General features: G+C 45.1%; 1 protein-coding gene across 2 annotated transcripts in view; it reads left to right on the top strand.

The window, feature by feature from the left end:
- The first annotated feature begins 10,331 nt into the window (after window positions 1-10,331).
- Window positions 10,332-25,498, top strand: part of znf1035 (zinc finger protein 1035) — a 34,652-nt gene continuing 19,485 nt past the window's right edge. The window contains exons 1-3 of one of the 2 annotated variants that reach the window (XM_079502577.1): window positions 10,332-10,615; window positions 15,111-15,178; window positions 17,352-17,415. The gene's annotated coding sequence lies outside the window, so the exon portion shown is untranslated. Of the gene's footprint in view, window positions 10,616-15,110; window positions 15,179-17,351; window positions 17,422-25,498 lie in introns of both variants that reach the window. The other variant, XM_079502578.1, reaches the window with a different exon arrangement.

Below are 25,498 nucleotides of genomic sequence, written 5' to 3'. Positions count from 1 at the left end.
CCACTACTAACGTTTTTTGGCACAATGTTGACTGTACATAGAAAGCCATATCCTGTTTTTATACTTTTCAGTTATATGAGTATGCGGTCACAGGTGGGGCCCCCAATGACCCCTAGCGCCCCCTAGAGAGGTAGTTGAGATGAACCGGTACCATTCAATGGGAAAGTAGCACAACATCCTGGGTTCAAATAAAAAAAGAACTGTCTCCAACACTGTCCCTTAAACTTAAAGCATAAATGCCTCAAGTAATACTTTCACACTACTTTTCTCTCGCGCTCTCCATTACTAGCATTAACTCTCAAGTCTCTTCCCTTTAGTTTGTACCACTAGGTTTGTTTTGACACACAAGGTACTAGGGGCTGTGTAGTGGTGGATATGGATGGACACAGACGAGATTATTTTTCTCACGGTCGGCCGATACCGATCTTGTGTGTAAGGGGAAATTCTAATATATCCAAGATTATTATTATTATATCAAAACTCACATCAACTCAAAACTGTTCCTGTGTGTGTGTGTGTGTGTGTGGGGAGGAAAGGGATAATGTTTAGGCTTGACCTGTCACAAAAATGAAAAGTGATATTGTACTATATATCTGATTGACTTTCATACCACTTAATATAAAAGATCCGTTCCTCTAGATCGGGTAAATTGCAGATCACACATGGAATCATTTGGTGAAGTGAAAATAGGCCAATTTAAATCTGTGGCCGATCAATCGGAGCACATCTAGACGAGACTGTCCAAACTTGCCTTCTTCAGGTATGTTGGTGTGGAGGAAAATAAAACACAAGAGATGTCAGAGAAACTTATATTTCAGGCGTTATCGGATGGTCCATAATATAAAGACAGATACAAAACAATACCAACGCAGAGATAGCCTGAGTACCAGGCTGATTTCACTCCATAAACATGTTGCAACCCGTTCAGATCAGTTAAACATAATCATAATCATTGCTTCCAGTGCTTGTCCTGTAGGCCTACAGATTGTAGTTGCAAAAGAAAGAAGCTACCCTTCTAGAACTTCACATTGTGTTTCATATGTGCCTCTTAATAGTCTGTGACAGCTGTTCCTCTTGTGTAGTAGTTAAGCTTGAAATACGTGTTTTGGAATTGAAGTTCACTGGAACTGGAACGAGCCTTGTCTAATGACCACTGATGACATTGATATAATTATGATGATGGGTGGTCTTTAATTCCACTAACCTCAGAAACCTCACAAATAGAAAATACCAACCCAAGTTTCTCCAAAATATAATGCAATAGCGAGGAAACTGAAAGCATGATCTGGGATACTTACCTGTGCAGATGTTCTTCCTCAGCTCTCCTCCCCCACGACCAACCAGTAGGAGTCACTACAGTGCAGTGAATAGAAATCCTGCTGCCCCATCTGGCGGAGTCAGGTTATAGCTAGCTAGCTACCTACCTCCCTCCTAGCCTCAGTCCCAGCCTTACTCATCTGCGAAGAGAAAAGCCTGGTCACAACCTTAAGGCAGAGAGTGTGTGAGAGAAGAGAAAAGCCTGGTCACAACCTTAAGGCAGAGAGTGTGTGAGAGAAGAGAAAAGCCTGGTCACAACCTTAAGGCAGAGAGTGTATAGAATAGAAGAGAAAAGCCTGGTCACAACCTTAAGGCAGAGAGTGTGTGAGTGAAGAGAAAAGCCTGGTCACAACCTTAAGGCAGAGAGTGTATAGAATAGAAGAGAAAAGCCTAGTCACAACCTTAAGGCAGAGAGTGTGTGAGAGAAGAGAAAAGCCTGGTCACAACCTTAAGGCAGAGAGTGTATAGAATAGAAGAGAAAAGCCTGGTCACAACCTTAAGGCAGAGAGTGTATAGAATAGAAGAGAAAAGCCTGGTCACAACCTTAAGGCAGAGAGTGTGTGTCGGCGGAAGTGTCCATTATAACACCGGTTACGATATTTTTTCGACCAATCGCAACACTTGTTTCATCCACGGACAATGTTAACAGATTTGTAAAGTGTCAACGTCATTTCCTTGAGCCGTACAAAATCCCGCTATACACCAACCTTCCGCCGATACATTTGTCCAGCGTGCGTGCGTGCCTACCTACCTACCTACATACCCACCCACAAACTCCACCCCCTTCCGCCTACATTCATAGCCACCCACAAACGCTGCCTGTTGTGTTTGTTAGTTTGAGCGCCCAGTCAAGCCAGAGGCACCGCAGCTGAGAGTCAAATCCGGGTCTGTTGCTTTGACCCAAGACTCTGTTGGGGGAACTCAGACATACTACAAGAACATTGTCTGACCCAATAGAAAACCAGTATAAATAATAATAATAATGCATTGAATTTTTATAGCGCTTTTCCAAGTGCTCAAAGCGCTTTACAATGGTTCGTTCATTCATTCATACATTGGGAGGTGAAGCGGCGAACAGTCGACGCCAGTGTCCTCACTTCCCACATTCACACAACAATGGTGGCAAGCTCACACCGACCAACTCATTGTAGGCAATGTAGGGTTCAGTGTCTTGCCCAAGGACACTTCGACATGTGGACAGGAGGAGGAGCCAGGATTCAAACCGGCGACCCAGGGATCATTGGACGACCTGCTCTACCTCCTGAGCCACAGCCGCCCAGTATAGCTGCATACGGCTGAATGCATAATGAGAAATTGGAGTTACGGTGGTGGTTTTGGTTCAGTGGCCTTTAGTTCTGGTCCATATAAAGCGTTAGAAGGTCTTCTCCTCAGCGCTATGGGCCTGTCGACTGTAGCGTTAGAAGGTCTTCTCCTCAGCGCTATGGGCCTGTCGACTGTAGCGTTAGAAGGTCTTCTCCTCAGCGCTATGGGCCTGTCGACTGTAGCGTTAGAAGGTCTTCTCCTCAGCGCTATGGGCCTGTCGACTGTAGGCTCTGCAACGTGGGAGGCGTTGTGGCGTAAAAAACATGGCTCAACCAGGAGGAGTGTCTCCGCCTGGTGGAGGATTTTATATGTTGGCCAAAAAAGGGAGAGTGTTCCCAGTAGGGAAAACTAGGCTTTCATCTCCACAAAACAGCCTTTGTATTGGTGAGTAGCGAAAGTGTACTTTTTTATCTTTTTTACTGAAGTCGACAGGCTGTGCAGCCTGTGTGTGATGCGTGTGCAGAGGCCCAAAAGCCGCATAGTGTTGAGGAGAAGTCCTTTTAACTACTATGGGCCACAGCTAAGTAACCTTTCATGTCTGACTTTCTCCTTTAGACTGGTCCCCCTTTCCTCCTCTTAAATGCATCCACCACACAGAAGCTCTGATCACACTTAAATAACTACAAATGGAAGTAGACAAGCTTTGAAGTCCCTGTGCCTCCTTCGCAAAACAAATGGGACCGGTAAAAGGAAAGACAACAGCATAATGAATGGGGTAGTGTGTAGTTTAACGTTTGGGTTGTAAGAAAGCGTTTTTTAATTTATTTATTCATGATGCATAAACAGTTGACATTGTATCTGACTAACGCACACTCCTTTAGCCCGGCCAGGATGCATGTTAATGCCATGCCGTGTAAACAGGGTTTTATGGTTGGGTAATCGTATCTGCTTCTTTCCTCGGTGTAGGGGTGCTTCGACACTCTGCCTACCCAGAGAGTTGGGTCTGTGTTGGATCTAGTTCACTCCTCCTGTGTCAGTTTGATGATAGTGAGCAGCAGGCACACTAAAGCTGAGGAGAAATATCCTGTAGAGTCAGTCATCACAGTCATGCTTTTTACAGGCAAAACCTTCTTCCTAAAGGTTGTTGAGTTGGCAGTAGTGCATGGTTTATCATGTGCTGTGCTTCAACAAAGAAATTCTATAACTCAGTATTTTCTTTTTTGGATCACCACTAGATGGCGCATCTACATGCACACATGCACCCTGACTTTTTTTAAAGCAACCGAAAGTTACATCAGCACTCCAAAATGGTGGAGGCTCTTTAGGTTACTATGGGACTTAATGGGATTAGTCTCTTGTTATAAAAATCTCTTTGGCTTCAATCAGGACCCACTACTAATAAGACAACTATCTCGGATCTCCCCATTGGTTTATCCTATGCTGTGGTTCTATCAGACATCCCATTCCCTAGCCGACCACAGCTGGACTTATTGTGGCTTATGATCCCCGTCAGTCAAAGCTATGATGTGCAATTCAGCACACTCTTAAGATGCATGGGTGATCCACCGCTAAAAAGATCATCTTTGAAGATTTATTTTGGGTCATTTCTGCTTCATTCTGAAACAGACAGAAACAGAGAAGCTTCCGCATGCGTCACGGAAGGACTTCGACTTTGGTAGGCCAATCAGAGGCAATGTAAACGTTTGTTTTCTCATGCCAGTAAAGCTCATTTGCTCATTCATTGTGTTTGCAGTTAGTTGTGCAATGCTATCAACTGCTGTAACTCAACTCTTGGGGTATGTTTCCCAAGAAAGGCATGGATTGTGTTACTGTGCAAACCAATCTTGTAGAGTTTCCAGCAGCAAGATGGAGGAATCTCTGGTAACTTCAGTGTTGCTTTTTTTTTTGCCAATCACAAGAGGGGTAGATGCAAAAGGCTTCACGAAAGTTGGAAGTGGCTTTAACCAGGTTCAACCTGACAAGAGTACCAAATTCGAGTGATTTCCTGTATCTGTGGGCATCTCCAAAAGTAGGTCTTAATTCCACTGGAATGTGAATGCGGTGGGGGATGGGGCAGGGATAAGTAACCACACCCACTTATGAGGCTATTGTGTACCATTTGTTGTACTAATGGTGAAGTATAGGATTGGCTATCTTGGTATTTTACCTTGAAGTCATTTACAATGCAAAGTTGTCTGGGTGATACAAACTGTTACATCCCAACTCCCAAATTATCTAATCCTAATGCAATTGTGTTTATTGGCTATATTCTTGTCTTCTTAATTGAATCAAAGCCAACCTAAACCTCAAATAATCTCACCCACTTTACAACTGCAATCCAAAAAGACCAGAGCTTCTACGTTCAACTTTCTACTCTTGTAGCTGATTTGGTCCTTTTGGAGTCCCAATGTAAAATGCTGATGAAGCCATCTTCAGCCTTCAAATGGTTCAATGTGTTGAACCACAACAATTCACTGTTATCCTGTGTGAACGTTTTAACTAATGATGGGTCAGTAACAACCCATTTACCTTCCATGAGGAATGATGAAACCACCTTCAGCTAGCTGCTATGCTAGTTGAGAGATAGTTGCCCGGTCATGGCTAGATGGAACCTGACTTCAGTCAATGCTGACATCATTCTCTCAAACACCCTTTCCAGGTCCATACTTAACTATACTAAACTTAACTAAACTTTGAATCAACCATACCAAACAACCTTTCAAGATTGAGCCTCAGCCTTGGAGAAAGTCGGCCACATCTACGCTACCCTTAGCTCTGGTTAAGAACGAGAAGTCCTTACACTACCGTGTGCCCCGTTTGTCAACATAAGTGAACAACAGATTGTATGTGTAATTCAAATGTCCGGTCCAATCACAACCTGAACTCTCAGCCACTAAAGACTTGAGGATTTTTACCCCCAACTCACCACCAGATCGGGACCTTCATAGTTTTTGTGCATGCATACACTGCTAGGCTATTAGCAGTAGCTAGTTATAGGCTATAGGTAACATATACTGTCAATTATGTAACTAAACTGCATAAAGTAGCTGCCCATGGTCAGGCGACTAATCCCTTATGGCTTATGCTAACGTATGCTAGCTCGACTGATTAGCCGGGAACTACCCATAGATCCGAAGTCCCGTTAGTCCGAACATGCACTGCTCCCGTGCTTGCGGTTATGTTTAGGTTAGGATTAGAGATAGGGATAGTAATTTCGGAACAAGGAACCTTCTGACTAACGACACGGCACCGATTAGCCTACCTACTAATGCTAGGCTAACAAGTGATACCACATTTTAATGACTGGGCAAAAAGTACTATCAAGTCCAAAAAAAATGCAATTACATGGCACTATTCGGGTACTGTCAAGAAGTTCTGATCTTGTGATTGAAGAATCATTGATTCTGATGATTCGACATGGGAGGGTAGACAAAGGGTTAAATTAAACCCAAGCTAGGTGTGGATCAAATGTTCTCTGCCCTCTGCACGGTCCTGTCTGATCTAGTGGAAAGATAACAATTGATCACCGTTTCATGTGCATTGGCAACCAAAGGTCGCTTTTTCTAGAGGAAAATGTTTAAAAAAATGCGATGTATCTGAACAGCTTTGTTATGAATGTTGTATGAATGTTTGCATAAGGTATCATTAAGGACAAAACAGACCGTGTCAACTGACCACACCCACAAAGATTGGCAGTGATTTAATTCCAACTGCATCGACGGGTCGCCTCCAGTTTTGCACAACAAAGCCATTACTTCTTCTGGTGAAGAATGCTTGCAGCCCCATTCTCCTACTCAACGTATGACATTTCACCAACTGCAGGTGACGACCACGAAGCGGCAATTCACCTTTTGAATCGGTCTCCCGACCTGTTCTGCGCGATTCAACCACATCACCACGGTTTCAAGTGGAGTCTTGGAGTATTTCAAGCTTGGCACCTGGGAGCTGTTGGAACAATTGGTCATTTTCCTCGATTGAGCATCTCAGTGGCAGAAGGGTCTAATTGCGCCTATCGCCCGGATTTTCCTAAAAGTGTGTGGATTAGAACCGGCAACCTTTGGGATCATGCACCTGTCACTGTGCTTCTGCTGCTGTTTAATTAATTCAACTGTAACTTCAATTTAGGTCTCAGGACATTTACATGTGTATTGTAGAGCAGAGAGACCCAATGTTTTCCCCATGAGCAAGCATTAAGGTGACAGAGGTAAGAGGAAAACTAAAGAAGAGAGTCTAGGCTCTTGGGTGGGTGGCTGTCTGTCTCGACCGTGTTGGGAAGGAAAGAGAGAGAGAGAGAGAGATCCTTAAGAGCTGTAACGTGTACATGGCATTGGGCATGTCTCTTCAGAAAGTCACTGCTGCTTTGAGTGCAATAAAGGCCTTTACACATTTTTAGGTATGTCAGTTAAATGGTAAATGGTGCATTTATATAGCGCCTTTATCCAAGGCGCTTTACATAGATTGTGCATTACATTCACCCATTCACACACACATTCATACACCGATTGCGGCGGAAGCCATGCAAGGTACCAACCAGCACATCGGGAGCAATTTGGGGTTCAGTGTCTTGCCCAAGGACACTTCGACATGTAGACAGGAGGAGCCGGGATTCAAACCGCCGACCCATGCATCATTGGACGACCTGCTCTACCTCCTGAGCCACAGTCGCCCCACAATGGAATCTTGCTGTGCTCAAGTACATCCCAACCCCCATGCCCCCCCCCCCCCCCCCCCCCCCGACATTCCAACTGTAAATCTGATCATGTCAGACCACAATAACCAATTTAAATTGTCCTTTTTCTTTTCTTCATGTTTTTATGACATTTCCCAATTCCCAGTTTATCTTGAGAAAGATTAAACCTTGATCTTTTAATAAATTCAATGCTGAGGGCTGCCAGTGTACATGCTGGCATTCTTTTTTCTTTTTGATACCCAGTGTAATCACTATCACTCTCTGCTGACCCCTACTGGTTGGTCTTGGGTAGGATGTAGAGTAGACAACCAAGTCTCCTCCGTCTCCAGCCACTGTTTTCCCTGACAGGAGTTTTGCTGGGATAACACATGCTGCACTTCCCAATTCTGCTCTCGGCTGAAGGTGCCCCCATCGGCCTGTAGGAGTCGCTAGAGCAGCAACAGAGATGGGGTTGGGATGGGATGACCATTGAGGGAAAGGTTTCAGCTTCACCCAGCTGATGGCTGCTCAGATGGTCATGATGAGTGCTCAGCGGCAAGCTGTTAAGGGTTAAGTATCTTGCTCAGGGACACTTGACAAGAATCGGCAGACGGGGAGGCGAACCGGTGACCTGATCACCAGACGGCTTCACCTACCCACCAAGCCACGCCCCCGCCCTAGATCACCCTCCTACCCACCATGGCACGCCTGCCTCAAGTCACCCTCCTACCTGGCCTGGGCCGTGGCTCAGCGGTCCAGGCACCTTGGCTGGTAATCCAGTCTGGCAGTGTGCCGCGGGTTCGTCTCTCGATCCCGACGGCCTTTACTGCATGTCATCCCCCCCATCTCTCTCCCAATTTCCTGTCAGCCTACTGTCTGTCCCTCCATAAAAAATATAAAATAAGGCGAAAGCCACAAAAAAAAAACATTAAAAAACAAGTCACCCTCCTACGCCCCCGCCCCAGATCACCCTCCTACCCACCAAGCCACGCCCGCCTCAGATCACCCTCCTATCCACCAAGCCACGCCCACCTCAGATCACCCTCCCTGATTGGCTTCTCATCCACGAACACAGCCTATTGTTTGTTGGAGTGCCTGATGCACCGTTTGAGGGTTCGAATCCCAGTCTCCACAGTGGCGGCCAGGAACTTTCTTTCAGACTCCTGTTGAAAGAAATTGTCTTTTTACGATAACAACTACCGTTTCCTGTGCGTTGGCAACCAAAGGGTGCAAATTGCTCTTTTTGGGGGTATTCTTTCCTAGTTCCTCTCCAATTTCTTGGAGTTTCCCTCATTGAACAGGCACCTCCCTCCACCAACCAGCAGGAGTCGCCAGTGCAAGAACATGCACACTGCTGCCTTTGTAACATTCAAGATTCGCGTGAGAAACCCCCCGACAAATGAATACTCTTGAAAACCAATCCGGGTCACGGCACCAATTTAACACTTTAGGGTTCTAACTTGCCCCCCTCCCTCAAAGAGGAAATCCCTCCCCCTTGAGAACAGTAGCTTTTGGGCTTCAGGCAGAGCTACTCTGCCACACCTTGTCACCTGCAAATTGTCAAAGTTCACTGATGTGACCCTGAGACTCTGCAGTGGAGGTCAAAGTGCTTTTTCTCTAACGGCTCAAAGGCACCGTAGTTACAGCAGAGACTGAGACAGCGTGTAGGAAAAAACAAAGGCAGTGCTGGCTGTGGAAGTATGCACACTTCTGCATGTGTGTTCACTCGTGCACAATGGGTCGGTCCGTCCTGCATTACGTCGCATTTTGCCCAATCTGGCCTGTACCACTGCCTGCGCCAGTGGTTCTCAACGTGGGGTTCGGGGACCCTTAGGGTTCCAAATGGACCCTTACAGGTTTGCAACTCTTGAGTGTATGAGTGGGAACCAAATGGTCCCCTTGCGGGTCAATGTCCATTTGGTTCCACTTGTACACTCAAGAGTTGAGGGGGTCCTTGAAATTAAAACGTTTTGAGAACCAGTGCTCAATGCCAACCGAACAGCCCCCAGCTCCTCCACCCATGCTCGGAACAGAAGGAGTCGACAAATCAAGTTTGTTTGCATTGTTGACTTGTAGAGCCCTCAACTCCCATGAGGGGGGCAGTGTCAAACCACAGAAACATTGATGCTTTCCCCACAGTTGCTCTCTTTCTGTTTGTGGATTACCTTGAGTCAAAGTGAAATCTGGAGAAAACAAAAGAAATATGAATTTTGATTAAAACTTTTTTGAACTTGATTAAAACGTCTCTCGTGTTCCAACATCAAAGGACCTAGCGCAAAAATAGCCTTGAGCCGATTTTAAAAATGCATCAAATGCATTAAGGAATACAATTAAGTAAAAGTTGAGCAACTAAGTCCTTTCCCCCAGCCCTTCGAACAAAGTAATGATATACATTTTGAATATACCATTTATTTTCCCTTTGAAATGGGTGCAGCATTCAGCAGAACCGCAGCGTCCCTTTCAGGCAGCACATCAGAGCAGTGGGAAAAAAGGGCACCATCTTGTATCTGCCGCGTGCTTCTTGCTCTCTCCATGTTCTTGTTGCTCCCAAAATGGTGGATCAGCAGCAGCAGCACGCAGGCAGCCAGAACATTAACCCTTTACAACCACTTTGGTGTCCACGTACGTACGCAGCACTGTCACAACAAGAGCGGGGCTGCGGTGAACAGACTTATCTGATACCTTACCAACCCCAGCACCCCCTCAAATATCCATTAAAACGAGATGTTACAGAGACAGAGCGACCTGGCTGACTGACACTGACTGCAGGGACTGACTGACTGACTGAGGCTCTCCTCTCCTCTCCGGCAGCCATTGCACCCGACCGACCGGCCGGCCGGCAGCAGCAGTCGTCCTGCAGTAGCCACAGGCCGCCACCAGGGCACCAGACCAGAGACGACTGCCTCCTTGGCTGGCTGGCTCCCCGGATGACGCTCCAGTCCAGTGAGTCCAGGATCCGGTGGCCATGAGAAAGCTGCCGTGCTGCGTCGCGTTGCGTGTTTGTTTGTTGAGTGACTGACAGCCATAGAACGTCGTGGAAGGAGGAGGAGGAGGAGGAGGGGCGGGTTCTGCCGACGTCCTAGCTACCTTGTTATTGGTTATATCGGCGCAGTTGTGTAACACTAACGCGCAGACGGAATTAGTACGGGGCACGTTGGTTGGTAAAGAAAGAAAAAAAAACAAGAAAGGAAAAAAGATCCTCCAAAAGAATTAAGGGACCTTTTGTTTCCCCTTTTATTTTGAAAGAGAGGAACATAATAACATAATAAGAACAACACGTTTGGCTGGTGAGCCACATAGTAACGGATATAATACAACACAATTAATTTAACCACGCAAGGAACCAACCACGGAAGGAACAATCTGGTAAGAAAGGAGGAGGGTATCTATATACCTTGTAGCCGGAGCCATTATTAGTAGTTGTGCTAGCTGGCTAGCCTAGCTACATGCTAGCCTACTTACACATGTAGCTACATGCTAGCTAGTAGACACTGTTAAATTGTGTCCACATTCGGCAGCAAAACGCGCCACATCGTGTCAGATTAGCGCGCTGTGGTGGCGTCCCATCCAACGGCTGGACTGTTGTTTGATAGCACCGGGATTCCCCCTTATGCATTACTACTACTATTATTATTATTAGTAGTAGTAGTAGTATTAATGTTGCCTCTCTGAGACCAACAACCTTCTGGCTAACAGTAGCTAGTCTGGCTAACGAGCTAAACGTTAGTTACAGATGTCATTGTTGTGCATGGGATTCATGTGTTGTTTAAATCCAGATGATAGTGAAACTATATGGAGTTGTTTCATTGGGTTCTCGTGTTTTATTCATTTTTTTACATGCGATAGGCTACATAATGTGTCTTAATTAAGTATTAACAGGCGAGGTGTGATGGTAATCTATATTTATTATATCGGTATTTTCTTCTTCTCCTAACTGACTGTTTTCTCACTTGCTTCGTGTCGTGTGTGATTGTCATTTAAAACCATTAGATAATACTAAAGTACTCTTATTAGAAATGGATTTACTGAACAAAGAATAGTAGACATTTAAATAAATAACTGTCAATACAATAGAGGGAAGGCACACATCGTTTTGCATCATGGCAAGATGAGAGACTAGTGGACACTTTCTGTTGTAAATGTTTAATTAATCACACAAGGTATAACTAGGACTTATAATCATATAATGAATGAGTAATATCACATCAGTTTTGTGTAGTGGTTTGGATGTCATGAAAGTAAAATGGCTTTTTGAGACGAGGAGATCAAAGTTTATTTAATTCACAAGGATTGATTTAACCTTTTATTGAGACCTTTCCTGGAGAGACATGGTTTGGACAACAGCATGCTGTCAACAACATAGCTACAGACAGATGTTTTATTTATTACTGTTTACATTTTAGGCATTTATCCAGAGCGATTTACAGTAAACAAGGCGAACAACACAATGCGGAGACAGTGTAGTGTCTCAGTAAACTACAGGATCATAGAATGCAGAGAGACAGTGTAGCGTCTCAGTAAACTATAGGATCATAGAATGCAGAGAGACAGTGTAGTGTCTCAGTAAACTATAGGATCATAGAATGCAGAGAGACAGTGTAGTGTCTCAGTAAACTATAGGATCATAGAATGCAGAGAGACAGTGTAGTGTCTCAGTAAACTATAGGATCATAGAATGCAGAGACAGTGTAGCGTCTCAGTAAACTATAGGATCATAGAATGCAGAGAGACAGTGTAGCGTCTCAGTAAACTATAGGATCATAGAATGCAGAGAGACAGTGTAGTGTCTCAGTAAACTATAGGATCATAGAATGCAGAGAGACAGTGTAGTGTCTCAGTAAACTATAGGATCATAGAATGCAGAGAGACATGTAGTGTCTCAGTAAACTATAGGATCATAGAATGCAGAGACAGTGTAGCGTCTCAGTAAACTATAGGATCATAGAATGCAGAGAGACAGTGTAGTGTCTCAGTAAACTATAGGATCATAGAATTCAGAGAGACATGTAGTGTCTCAGTAAACTATAGGATCATAGAATGCAGAGAGACAGTGTAGCGTCTCAGTAAACTATAGGATCATAGAATGCAGAGAGACAGTGTAGTGTCTCAGTAAACTACAGGATCATAGAATGCAGAGAGACAGCGTAGTGTCTCAGTAAACTACAGGATCATAGAATGCAGAGAGACAGTGTAGTGTCTCAGTAAACTACAGGATCATAGAATGCAGAGAGACAGCGTAGTGTCTCAGTAAACTACAGGATCATAGAATGCAGAGAGACAGTGTAGTGTCTCAGTAAACTACAGGATCATAGAATGCAGAGAGACAGCGTAGTGTCTCAGTAAACTACAGGATCATAGAATGCAGAGAGACAGTGTAGTGTCTCAGTAAACTATAGGATCATAGAATGCAGAGAGACAGTGTAGTGTCTCAGTTGAGCTTATGGATCATAGAATGCAGAGTGACAATGTAGCGTCTCAGTAAACTATAGGATCATAGAATGCAGAGAGACAGTGTAGTGTCTCAGTAAACTATAGGATCATAGAATGCAGAGACAGTGTAGTGTCTCAGTAAACTATAGGATCATAGAATGCAGAGAGAGACAGTGTAGCGTCTCAGTAAACTATAGGATCATAGAATGCAGAGAGACAGTGTAGTGTCTCAGTAAACTATAGGATCATAGAATGCAGAGAGACATGTAGTGTCTCAGTAAACTATAGGATCATAGAATGCAGAGAGACAGTGTAGTGTCTCAGTAAACTATAGGATCATAGAATGCAGAGAGACAGTGTAGTGTCTCAGTAAACTATAGGATCATAGAATGCAGAGAGACAGTGTAGTGTCTCAGTAAACTATAGGATCATAGAATGCAGAGAGACAGTCTCAGTAATCTTAGCATCACAGGTAAACCTAGCATCAGCGTTAGGAACGTGTGTGTGTGTGTGTGTGTGTGTGTGTGTGTGTGTGTGTGTGTGTGTGTGTGTGTGTGTGTGTGTGTGTGTGTGTGTGTGTGTGTGTGTGTGTGTGTGTGTGCGTGTGCGCGTGCGTGCGTGCACATAATGGGATTTTTACTGGAGTTATGACCCATTCATATTAGTCTGTGACCCACAAATGGGTCCCGACCCACTGTTTGGGGGAAGCAGTGTCGTATCCAAAAATAAATCCTCAGTACATCGGAACTATTCAAAGTATAGGATGCCAGGTGAACAAGAAATGAACCTGGCATCTGTCTAAAATAAATAACAAGCTATCTAAGTTCCATTTTTATAACCTTTTTGCATTAGACAAGACTGTTCCATACATGCCATGGACCAGGAGATTCCAACGAGATGCCAAGACCAGATCAATATCAAATTCAAAGTGTAGAAAGTGCTAACAAAATGATAACTGCTAAGTTCAAGTGAAAACTTCCGTTTTTTGCTAAATAAGTGCTGACTAACATTTTTGAAGAGGAATCACTAGTTGGACAGCTTTGGTTCCTTAAGAAGATAAGAACACAGGTTTTAGCATTTGTAAATGAACCATTGGCCGCTGGGGCTGCTGGGAAGTGTTGTTTTTGGCAGCACATTTCTGTTTTAGTTTTAGTCATAGTCTCTTGAATAGTTTTCACTTAGTTTTAGTCACATTTTAGTCACCTGGAATGTGTTAGTGTTAGTTTAGTTTTAGTCGACTAAATATCATGACATTTTAGTCTACTAAATCTACAGGTGATTTAGTCGACTAAAATGTGTTTTGGCGGGCCTTGATGCCGTCGTAATGAGTGATTTTACACTTGCTGAAAATAGCCGATCTACAAGCTCACAACGCGCCGCGACGTGTTGTGAGCTTGTAGATCGGCTATTTTCAGCATGCAAACAAGTGTAAAATGACTTATACTGGATCTCTTGTCCACTAGTCCCTTCCTAACATTTTAGTCTAGTTTGTATTTATTGACGAAATTGTCAGTATATTTAGTCTTAGTCATCGTAGCTTAGTTTTCATTTAGTTTCCATTTAGTTTTTGAGAGTGAAAAAAGATAGTCGACAAACATTTTTCGTCTTAGTTTTAGTCGACGAAATGGACACTGCTGCTGGGGCAGGTGTAAGTTAACCCCTACTGGTGTAGGTTAACCTATTTAGACCTGCTAAAAGTGAAACCTGAGTGTATTTTAAGTTATAATAATAATAATAAAACTTTATTTGTATAGCACCTTTCATGACATGAAATGCAGCTCAAAGTGCTTCACAGAGCAATGGAGAAAGAAAGAAAAGCAAGGCATAAAACATATAAAACAAGAGCAGTAATGCAATACAGTGAGGACATGAATAACAACAAAATTAAAAGATCAATTAAAAGCAAGAGTGTAGAAGTGTGTCTTGAGCTGTGCTTTAAAAATGTCTACAGAGGCTGCCTGTCGAAGGTACAGTGGGAGTCTTGTTCCACGCTGTCGGCCCGTAGAAGCAAAAACCTGCTTCACCAAATTGTTTAGTTGCCATTTTTTTAGGCAAAGCGAGCAGGCCAGCAGTGGAAGTCCTTCTGCGGTGGACAAACTTGTGTTTTCTTCCAGGGACCCCCCCAGAAGCAAAGTTTGAGTTAAAAGCGTTCGCTGTGATAGAATATATATATTCAAAGATTTGCCCACGTTTTTACGATTTTTCAAAAATAACAGATCTACAAGATCATAGCGTGGCGCTCTATGGGCTTGTATATCTGCTATTTTTCAACAGCTAAAGTATAAAATAATGGTTGAAGTGTTCTTCATTGGAGTTTCCTTTGGCTACCACTGTTGTTAAAACCAAGGTTATTTTGGTGTATTCACAAATGTAATTGACTTCATAGCTGTGCTCATTAGTAAAAATGCATTTTGTTCATTGTCTCTTGCAGGCTGACAGGATTGACAGTCATTCAACATTTCAACGTTTGGATTAAAGCGAATCCTTGTTGACAATAAGGTAAAACATTATTAGTGTTGGGTGTGGTGTGTGTGCTTCGTGTTGTACTTGTCTTATTATGCATGACTTTTCACAATAGGCAGTTATGATTGGGTCATAAATTAAATTAATGAATGCATGTGGACTGACTTAACAGGCGTTTGCCCAACATTTGGATAAGTTAAGACTTGTATTGATCCTGTGACCATGAGGAATTAAATTATAATGTAGCCCAGCCACACTTCTTTTGACTTTACAATTTACAATTTAGGCATTTAGCAGACGCTCTTAATCCAGAGCGACTTACAATAAGCAAGAACAAAAAGCATGGCAATACATCACATACATACAAAGTAGTTATCATGAAACATGCGTAAGCTAAGAACGTAACAGTGGAATATCTATATAATGATAAACTATACTATACTGTACTATGAAGTGCTATGACTACATAAAATGCAATTCTAGTGCTGTCTATGTAACATGCTATAAGTCTGTATAAAATGCTATCTAAGTCTACATAAAGTGCTATCTAAGGGGCTAGGGCAAGTGCTACGTGCCATGATGGAGAAACAGGTGGGTTTTCAGACTACGGCGGAAGATTGGGAGTGAGGCTGCAGTTCTGACTGTAATGGGAAGTGCATTCCATAGTTTTGAGCCAGAAGGGAGAAGAGTTTGGGACGTGTGGAGCGTTGTCCCGGCGTTTTTAGTGAGGGTACTTCCAGCTTCCCTGCGTTGGCTGATCTGAGTGTGCGGGAGGGTTTGTAGGGTACGATCATACTTGTGAGATATGGGGGAGCCATACCTTTGGTTGCTTTGAATGCCAGCATCAGAGTTTTGTATTCTGTGCGGGCAGCGACTGGGAGCCAACTTTAGAGTTACTTTCAAAATGACAAGCTCAACAAGATCTACCTACCAAAACAATAATAATAATCCAATTGCTAAAAATAGTTAAACAATAAACAATGTAGGCCTACCTGAGGGGGATATAAGACAAACGCACAATGACATGGGAAATCTAGGGCTTTCTTGTATGTAACTTTGTAATGACGTTTGTGATACAATACTTGAAAACAAAGTGCTGCATTGGGGGTTTCAGCTTACAGGCCCTTTTTTATGTCAATCAATCAAGTCACCTTTACTACAAGTGGCGGATGCCTTTGTTTTACACTGGGGTGGCGGTGGCTCAGGGGTAGAGCGGTGGCTCAGGGGTAGAGCGGCCGGATGCCTTTGTTTTACACTGGGGTGGCAGTGGCTCAGGGGTAGAGCGGTGGCTCAGGGGTAGAGCGGCCGGATGGCGGAGGCCTTTGTTTTACACTGGGGTGTCGGTGGCTCAGGGGTAGAGCGGCCGGATGGGGGATGCCTTTGTTTTACACTGGGGTGGCGGTGGCTCAGGGGTAGAGCGGCCGGATGGGGGATGCCTTTGTTTTACACTGGGGTGGCGGTGGCTCAGGGGTAGAGTGGCCGGAGGGCGGAGGCCTTGGTTTTACACTGGGGTGGCGGTGGCTCAGGGGTAGAGTGGCCGGAGGGCGGAGGCCTTTGTTTTACACTGGGGTGGCGGTGGCTCAGGGGTAGAGCGGCCGGATGGGGGATGCCTTTGTTTTACACTGGGGTGGCGGTGGCTCAGGGGTAGAGTGGCCGGAGGGCGGAGGCCTTGGTTTTACACTGGGGTGGCGGTGGCTCAGGGGTAGAGTGGCCGGAGGGCGGAGGCCTTTGTTTTACACTGGGGTGGCGGTGGCTCAGGGGTAGAGCGGCCGGATGGGGGATGCCTTTGTTTTACACTGGGGTGGCGGTGGCTCAGGGGTAGAGCGGCCGGATGGGGGATGCCTTTGTTTTACACTGGGGTGGCGGTGGCTCAGGGGTAGAGCGGCCGGATGGAGGATGCCTTTGTTTTACACTGGGGTGGCGGTGGCTCAGGGGTAGAGCGGCCGGATGCCTTTGTTTTACACTGGGGTGGCGGTGGCTCAGGGGTAGAGCGGCCGGATGGTAACCACAAGGTCGCCAGTTAGAACCTTGTGGTCTCCCCCAGAGTTAGTGTCGAAGTGTCCTTGAGCAAGACGCACAGAAACCATGCTTTGCATGGTTTCTGCCGCCATCAGTGTATGAATGTGTGATGACCTTATTTGGTATATTATGGAGTTTTTATGAATGAATGAATTAATTGTAATGTGAAATTGGGCCATTGTCTCTGCAGGCTGGCAGAGGAGGAGACGGACGAAGACATTCAACCATCTGGACTGAAGTGGAGGAACATAAAGGTATGAGTGGGTTGTGTTTGGCCTCCTCTGTCTTATTTGGTTTTGCTGTAGTTTTAATTAGGGCTGTCACGATTACAAATTTAAGTTGACGATTAATTATTGTCGCACAAATAATTGCGATTAACGATGTGATTAAATGTGTTTTTTGGGCATTGAACATTGGACTATATTGTAATGTTTAGCACCCTGAGCAGGAATCGAACCCAGATTTCCAGCTCAGCAGAGCAGGCAGGCAATAGTGCATCGCAGTCCCGCTCCCTTTCCAGACCCGGAAAATAATTCCCCGTTCATTTTCCTCATAGACTTTTCAAAAAGTATTTATTTAATGACGTTTACGCCACGGACAAAGCCAACTGGAGTTGTGACAAATCATGACAATAAACACAATGTTTTGGGCCAAACAAATAATTTGTAAGAAGAAAAACAAAACAAAGTGTTGTAACCTGCCTCTTTCTTCTTCTTTCTAATTATTTGTTCGGCCCAAAACATTGTGTTTATTGTCATGATTTGTCACAACTCCAGTTGGCCTTGTCTGCGGTGTAAACTTCTTTAAATTAAATAAAAGTCTATGAGGAAAATGAACGGGGAATTATTTTCCGGGTCTGTAAAGGGGCCGCGCTGCGACGCTCTATAAGCCACGCCAAGAGAGCCGGCTCCCTTTGGAGGAGCAAGTTGCGGCCGGGTCTGTTGCAGGGTCGTTACACTCTGAATGAAGAATACATTTATCTCTGCCTGGTAGGGTCTGTTGCAGGGTCGTTACACTCTGAATGAAGAATACATTTCTCTCTGCCTGGTAATCCAAAACATCATGGCAAAGGGCAGATATGACAAAACAAACTTATACAAAGAAATAACATTCATTATTTCTATACTTCTAAAAAAATATACATGTGGAAATAGCTGAACTACAAGCTTACAACGCATCAGGAGTTGCAGGCTTGTAGATCTGCTATTTAATCGTTTTCTTTTTTAAATGTATGAACATTTTTCAACATGGACACGATTGTGACGATTATGTAAAAAATATTCCGATTAAACGACTTATGTAATCATCGTGACAGGCCTAGTTGTAATTCTGTTGTGTGATTTGTTTTGGGGGTGTTGTCATTAAGCATGCCTTGCATGGTTTCCTCTGTCATCTGTGTATGAATGGGTGTGTGAATGTAAAGCGCCTTCGGATAAAGGCGCTATATAAATACATGTACCATCTTAACTGATATAAGTAAGTGGGAAGGGGCAGATCGTGTCCTGTTGGTGCAGGCAGCAACCGGAAGGCAGTGCACGGAACGGCAGAAGCGGTAGACGTGTGAACAGTCTTGGTGGCTGAAGTCCAGACGTGCTTATTGGATCACTCTGCATCCATTGAAGGTGTCTGAGGGACCCCATAGTGCTGGTCACCTCTTTATCTTCTTGTCACCTTTCTCTGATGGGTGCTAGTTAGTTTACTATGCAGATAATATCTTGGTCAATTGGTATCTTTTTGTTTCTTGTTGTTTTTTGTTCTTGACTTGACCACAAATGTACAGCAATTTAGTTCTCCACATTTGACCCATCTCTTGGAGCGGTGAGCTGCGTTCGTTCGGGAAACATTTGTAGTTGACGTAAATTACGTATATTTTCCCTTCATTGTCAACTGCGTTTACAAAACAAACATTGAACTAAAGACAAACATTAAACCTGTGTACAGGAGGGGCTGGCGCCCCTCAAAAATCACGTGAGTGGCCACCGGCCTGCTGTACTAGACCTGTCCGTGCCCGTCGCAGTCGGCCACCGGCCCGCTGTACTAGACCTGTCCGTGCCCGTCGCAGTCGGCCTCCGGCCTACTAGAGACTAGACCTGTACGTGCCCGTCGCAGTCGGCCACCGGCCCGCTGTACTAGACCTGTCCGTGCCCGTCGCAGTCGGCCTCCGGCCTACTAGAGACTAGATCTGTACGTGCCCGTCGCAGTCGGCCACCAGCCTACTAGAGACTAGACCTGTACGTGCCCGTCGCAGTCGGCCACCGGCCTACTAGAGACTAGACCTGTCCGTGCCCGTCACAGTCGGCCTCCGGCCTACTAGAGACTAGACCTGTCCGTGCCCGTCACAGTCGGCCTCCGGCCTACTAGAGACTAGACCTGTCCGTGCCCGTCTCAGTCGGCAACCGGCCTACTAGAGACTAGACCTGTACGTGCCCGTCGCAGTCGGCCACCGGCATACTTGGGAACGATGCAACTTACAGTATATACGTTGTCATAGCACCCGTTTTAACTGTCAGCCGGTGTCCCACATGGAGATCTGTGTATGTGCCAGTGTGTGAAGCAAACTGACTGTGAAAAGTGTACTTGGCAATAAGGTTGGGCGATTTCTTCAATCGCCCATCGTCTGTCCAAAAATCGCAGATGGACTCAAAGCTGCCTGTTTTTGCAGTGCCGTTCGCTACGCGTTGAGAGCCTGTAGATCTGTCTGTTTTTGCAGCGCAGCCACCCAGGGTAACAAAATAAGAAATAAGTTACAGGTGGAGATGAAGTGAAGTTGGAACAAACAAGCAGCAGCAAGCCAAGCTAACATCACAACCACTGGCTGGTGACAGTGTTGTTAGCCGCAGCAACATGTAGCCTGCCCTGGTAACTTCTCCTCCTCCCCGGAGAAGTCTTGCCTCCCCGCACCGTCGGAGCGCCGGTCCCCATGCTGCTGCGGGCTGCTGCTGATCCACAAGCTTTGAAATCCATGAAACAATGCAGGAGTCCACCTGTATTCTCATTCTGCAGCTTATTTGCAGATTTCTTGAGGGGGGGGGGGGGGGGGCGGGGGGGAGGAGAGTGACCTTTTACAATGCTGCCATTCTCATCTAAGTGGGAGTGAGCCAAGCTTTCTGTAGCAGGTTAGATCATGTCATGATGCACACCAACTGCATGGGGTCCAACTCCCAAGGACGCCCTCAGGGGGTCCAACTCCCAAGGACGCCCTCAGGGGGTCCAACTCCCAAGGACGCCCTCAGGGGGTCCAACTCCCAAGGACGCCCTCAGAAGGCAGAGATTAAAATAGGGTGCATTTTGCATCCCAAGGCACAGTTTATAGTTAAGGGACGCAATAACACGACCTCTGCATCCACGGGATGCACTACTGTACTACTGTACGGTTTTTTATTATAGTTTATTTTGCTAGCTTTAGTTACAATAATCATCATTTCTTCTTCTGTTTTCTACATGAATATAACCACATTATAACGAACCATATAAAATGAAATGGGAGTTAAATGCTGCAATTTATAAAAATGGTAAAACTCATCGTGTAAAAACTCATAAAATGTCCCTGGGACTCATCTAAAACAGGGGTTCTCAACGTTTTTGGCCAGGGACCCCCGGAAATGCTTTGGCAATGTCTCGGGACCCCCGCCCCGCCCCCTCCCGACCCCCAATATAAATTGACTGCTACAATAACCTTAAACCATTTTGGGCGGGAACCCCTTTTGATGTTTTAAGCATTGTTATAATTTAGCTATTGAAAAATAGCAGATCTACAAGCTCATAGCGCGCCACCGAGTGGCGCGCTACGAGCTTGTAGGTCTGCTATTTTTGAAAAATCGTGAAAATTATCTTTTTTCTCTTTTTTTTTTCTTTTTTATTTGAAAATATTTTGGGGACCCCCCCCAAAATAATTTGGCGACCCCCCCGAGGGGTCGCGACCCACGGGTTGAGAACCCCTGATCTAAAAGACCATCCCTGCATCCCGGGACTCATTACATTGAAAACCTATTTACATCACTGAGAAGGACCTGTGTGTGTGTGTTGGCACGTTTATTTTCTTTGCTACCTGGTTCCCGGTACCGGTACTAGGGAGTAGGGCTGGGTGCAATAACCGCAATATCGCCATACCGCCGGTATACAACGCATACCGCGGTATCGGGTTCGTTACCGCGGTAGAATAAAAAAAATAAAAAATAAAAATATATATATATATATTTTTTTTTTTTTAGTTTTTTTTGTCCGTGCTGTTCTGGTGCCCTAGGTTCTAACCCTAACCCTAGTTCTAACCCTAGGTTCTAGGCCTAAGTGCATATGGTTGATATGAAATAAAGTGTATCATAATAAACAGTGAGGCTCAGTCAGTCTAATCATATGCCAGCAACACCAGAGGGAGTTCAACAAACCATGTGCAACCCAGATTCGGCACAAACAAGTATTGATTGATTGAACTATTTATTAACAGTTTGCAGAATTACAGTAGCCTACATTTCAAGCACAACTCAATACAAAGACTGTTAACTGCGAGTGGACGACCCAATAAAGCATTACACTTGTTTACAAGAGGGTCCACCTAAATTAATTTCACTCCTATGCCACAAAAATGTGGAACGCCCTACCAACTGTCATTAAGACATGTAAATCCCTTGACTCCACCCACCCCCACCCACCCCTTTTCCCCCTCACTGTATATGTTTTTCCCCCTTTTATGATGATTTCCTGTTTTTGGCTTTATAGAAGTGTATAGTGTACAAAATGTTATGATGAATTGAACAAGGTGGACCCTCTTGTAAACAAGTGTAATGCTTTATGGTGTCGTCCACTCACAGAGTAACAGTTAACAGTTTTTGTATTGAGTTGTGCAAATGTACTGTAAACTGTTAATACAAACTTAAATCAATCAATCAAGCAATAATGTTAACTCATGGCTTGGGGACTGGGGAGGCGCGCAGTTGCTGCGTGGTGTGGAGCGGCTGGAAGTTGAACCTTTCAATTCATTATATTAAATCTATCAGTTAACTTGGAATTTGTTTAATATGTTTAAGATTTTAGGTTCCATGATGAGGGGACGTTTTTGAATGGTGGTGTTTGTTTCATGCGATGCGCTGCTGAGCGGGCATTTCATTGGAGTGAGAATGGTTGCCATTGCGATTCCAAGTGAGACAGTGTGCGGGATTCTTTTTTTCTCTACTTCTCAGTTCCAGTTATCCGACGCACCTGTCCATTGTAGGTGTGCAGAAGGACTTTTTCTTATAGTCAGTCAAAAGATAAAAACAGTTCTGTCCGTCCTGTCTGTACAGCTCTCTCTCTCTCTCTCTCTCCCTCCCTCTCCCCCTTTCTCTTCTCTCGCTGACAGACATCAATACAAAGTTGAAACCGTTACGATGCGCCCTTATCCATAGGCTACAGCCTTTTCTCTCTCTCTCTCTCTCTCTCTCTCTCTCTCTCTCTCTCTCTCTCTCTCTCATCTCTCGCTGACAGACATCAATACAAAGTTGAAACCTGTTACCTACGATGCGCCCTTATCCATAGGCTACACGTTTAGCCTAATCTTTCTCTCTCTCTCTCTGACGGTCTGAGCAATGCACGATGCACCTGGCTGTTACAATAGCGCGAGGTATTAATATTCTCTCAAAACAAAGTCGGACAATGTTTTAAATTAGGCTACTCCAAACCAGACCCACCTATAAATGTTGTCTGTTGTGACATCAATGGGATCGCAGGAAAAAGACGCTCAACACAACTTGTCTTGATCTGAAATGATGTGAAATCCGTTCGCTTTTTTATTTCTTTTTTTAACAGCGGGCTGCGGGAGATGTCTGACGCAGTTGATTTGATTGACACCCGAACACGTGTTGCGGCATTGACATGCCAATCTTGCATGGTTGAATGGTTATTTGGCCCAAAAGGATTTATATATATTATAATCACACAATCAAAGTCCGGATCGTTTGCAGCTGGGGTTAATTGCCTCGCGCTGCGCAAGGGTCTTCTTCACAATAGCGCTGTTGTGGATTTAATTTTGGTAAACTGGATAACAACAGAAACACGTGGAAAAGCTATATGAGTCGTCTTGTCTGTTGTCTCTGTAACGGTGCCACTGTGTGTGTGTGTGTGTGTGTGTGTGTGTGTGTGTTTGTGAGCTGTGAGGGGAGGCCGCGCATGGAGGAATGACACTGGAACTGCACTAAAGACACACAGCTGCTCTATACATCTCCGTATACGGTGTTTTACCGGATTTTGCAGACCTGCTCTAACATCTCCATACACGGTGTTCCACCGGACTAAATAACACTATAAAACCGGAGGATTTTTTTTCCGCGCGCGGGGGGGGGGGGGGGGGGGGGTGCGGTAATTATCGCCATACCGGCGGTATGGGGGCCGACAATAACCGCGGTAATAAAAATCCCATACCGCCCCAGCCCTACTAGGGAGGCACCGATTAACCGGCCAAAACGTCGTTATCGGCTGATTCTCGACTTGTTGTCCGCCATCGGCGTGTCAGAGAATACGACGGTGGCGCTTACCGATGCTGTTTCACATATCTACGTGATTGAATTTGTACATTAGAATATACTGCGATGAAGGGCTGGAAGACGGTTATTTCATATAAGATATATTTCTTCCTCCGCGGCACTAAAGGGGGAGGAAGGAGTTTCACATCACAGGCTCTCTGTTCACCTGAGCCAAGCTTGCTGGTCTGCACTGCAGGCTGCGGCAGAGAGACAGTAACACTGGTGTTGAGAGAGAGAGAGAGAGAGAGAGAGAAGGGCTGGTCTGAACGCTCCTGAGCATGGCTGGATGGAGCTACGGGGGAGTGGAAGGAGGACGGAATCAATGGAAGGTCATTGGAGGAGCTGGGGGGAGTCACTGCCGGTGGAGCCGGCTGGGGGAGGGAGGGAGACGCAAACACCAGCAGCAGGAGATGAGCTGATTTCTGAGTCTTCAGAGAGTGTAACACTGCAGTCTGAAGACTGCAGTGGAGGAGTGACGGAGCAATGCTTGTGTGTGAAGCATAATAATAATAATGGCTCAAATTTATATAGCGCTTTTCTAAATGTCCAAAGCGCTTTACATAAAAGACCAAGAAACAAACTTTATTCAGGAAATCAAAACGAAGCAAAACAAGTACAGATCAGTGCTAGGTTAAAAAAGACAAAAGGATAAACACGGAATGGGGGACATCTTAACACAATCCCTCCCGACACATAGGCGGGGATCGTGAGGCCAGTGTCGGTCAAATGTGCGAAATAACACAGTAGAAGAAGAGATCCCAGGGCAACCAAGGACTATTAATTGAGGACAGGAAGCGAATACCTTACGGTGGACTCCATGTTGCTCCCTGGAAGGAAAGAAACATGCACAGTTGAGACCAAGGAAGCTGAACAGGGAAGTGTTGGCTGCATATAGCCCATTGTGCATGTTTCTTTCCTTCCAGGGAGCAACATGGAGTCCACCGTACGGTCTTCGCTTCCTAACCTTATTTAATTAACCTTGAGGGCAACCAGGAAGTGTAGGCTGCGGTAGACCGGGCGATGATTTGTTTTCGTCCGGATGTAAGAAGAGGGAATAATAACCTTCCAAACACTGGATTTTGGCTAATTTTGAGCAGAAAAAGGAGTAATAAACACCTCGCATCCGTATGTAGGCTGTCTAACATGTGAGTAAAAGCAAAAACATATATATATATATATTTATTTTTTAATTACTCAATTAAATAAAATAAAGAAAGACGAGGTCCCTCGTTTTGGCACAGGCGGGTCGTGGAGAGAAGAACGAGGTCCCGTGTTCTTGGCATTAATACGGTTAACCAGACCTCAGCTGGGGAAAGCTGTCTTGAAGAGGTGGGTTTTGAAGGAGAGGTGGGAGGGCGAGTGCATTCCAGAGGGAGGGGGCAGAAACATAGAAGGCCCAGGTGGAGAGGTGGGAGGGGGCAACTGAGATGTTTGGGGAGTTCATTCCAGAGGTTTGGGGCAGAAACGTAGAAGGCCCTGTCCCCCCCAGGTGCGGTACTTGGCCTTGCAGACCTTCAGGATGTTGGCTTCACTGGACCTGAGGGGGCGGGAGGGAGGGGACGTAGGGTTTGAGAAGATCTGAGAGGTAGGGGGTTGCCAGGTTGTCGAGTGGTAGGTAGGTGGTGAGCAGAAGTTTGTTCACTACAAAATACAAAATAAGCATGGGCTTGTCCTTCCTGGTGTTGCTGTGTCTGATGATAAAAGACTAAACGTACCAATAAACGTATAAACGTATACGCTTGAGAGCTTGTTTTGGCTCAACCATGATCACGCTGCTGGCAGTGTATTTGTTCCTTCCAAGCCGGTCTGGTTGTTGATGCCAATCTAAGTAGTGCTGCGCAAC

This window comes from Electrona antarctica (assembly GCF_951216825.1).
Source record: "Electrona antarctica genome assembly, chromosome: 6".
In the NCBI taxonomy this organism is placed as follows: domain Eukaryota; kingdom Metazoa; phylum Chordata; class Actinopteri; order Myctophiformes; family Myctophidae; genus Electrona; species Electrona antarctica.
Note: the sequence above shows the minus strand (reverse complement) of the source record. Positions and strands in the feature narration are given on the sequence as shown.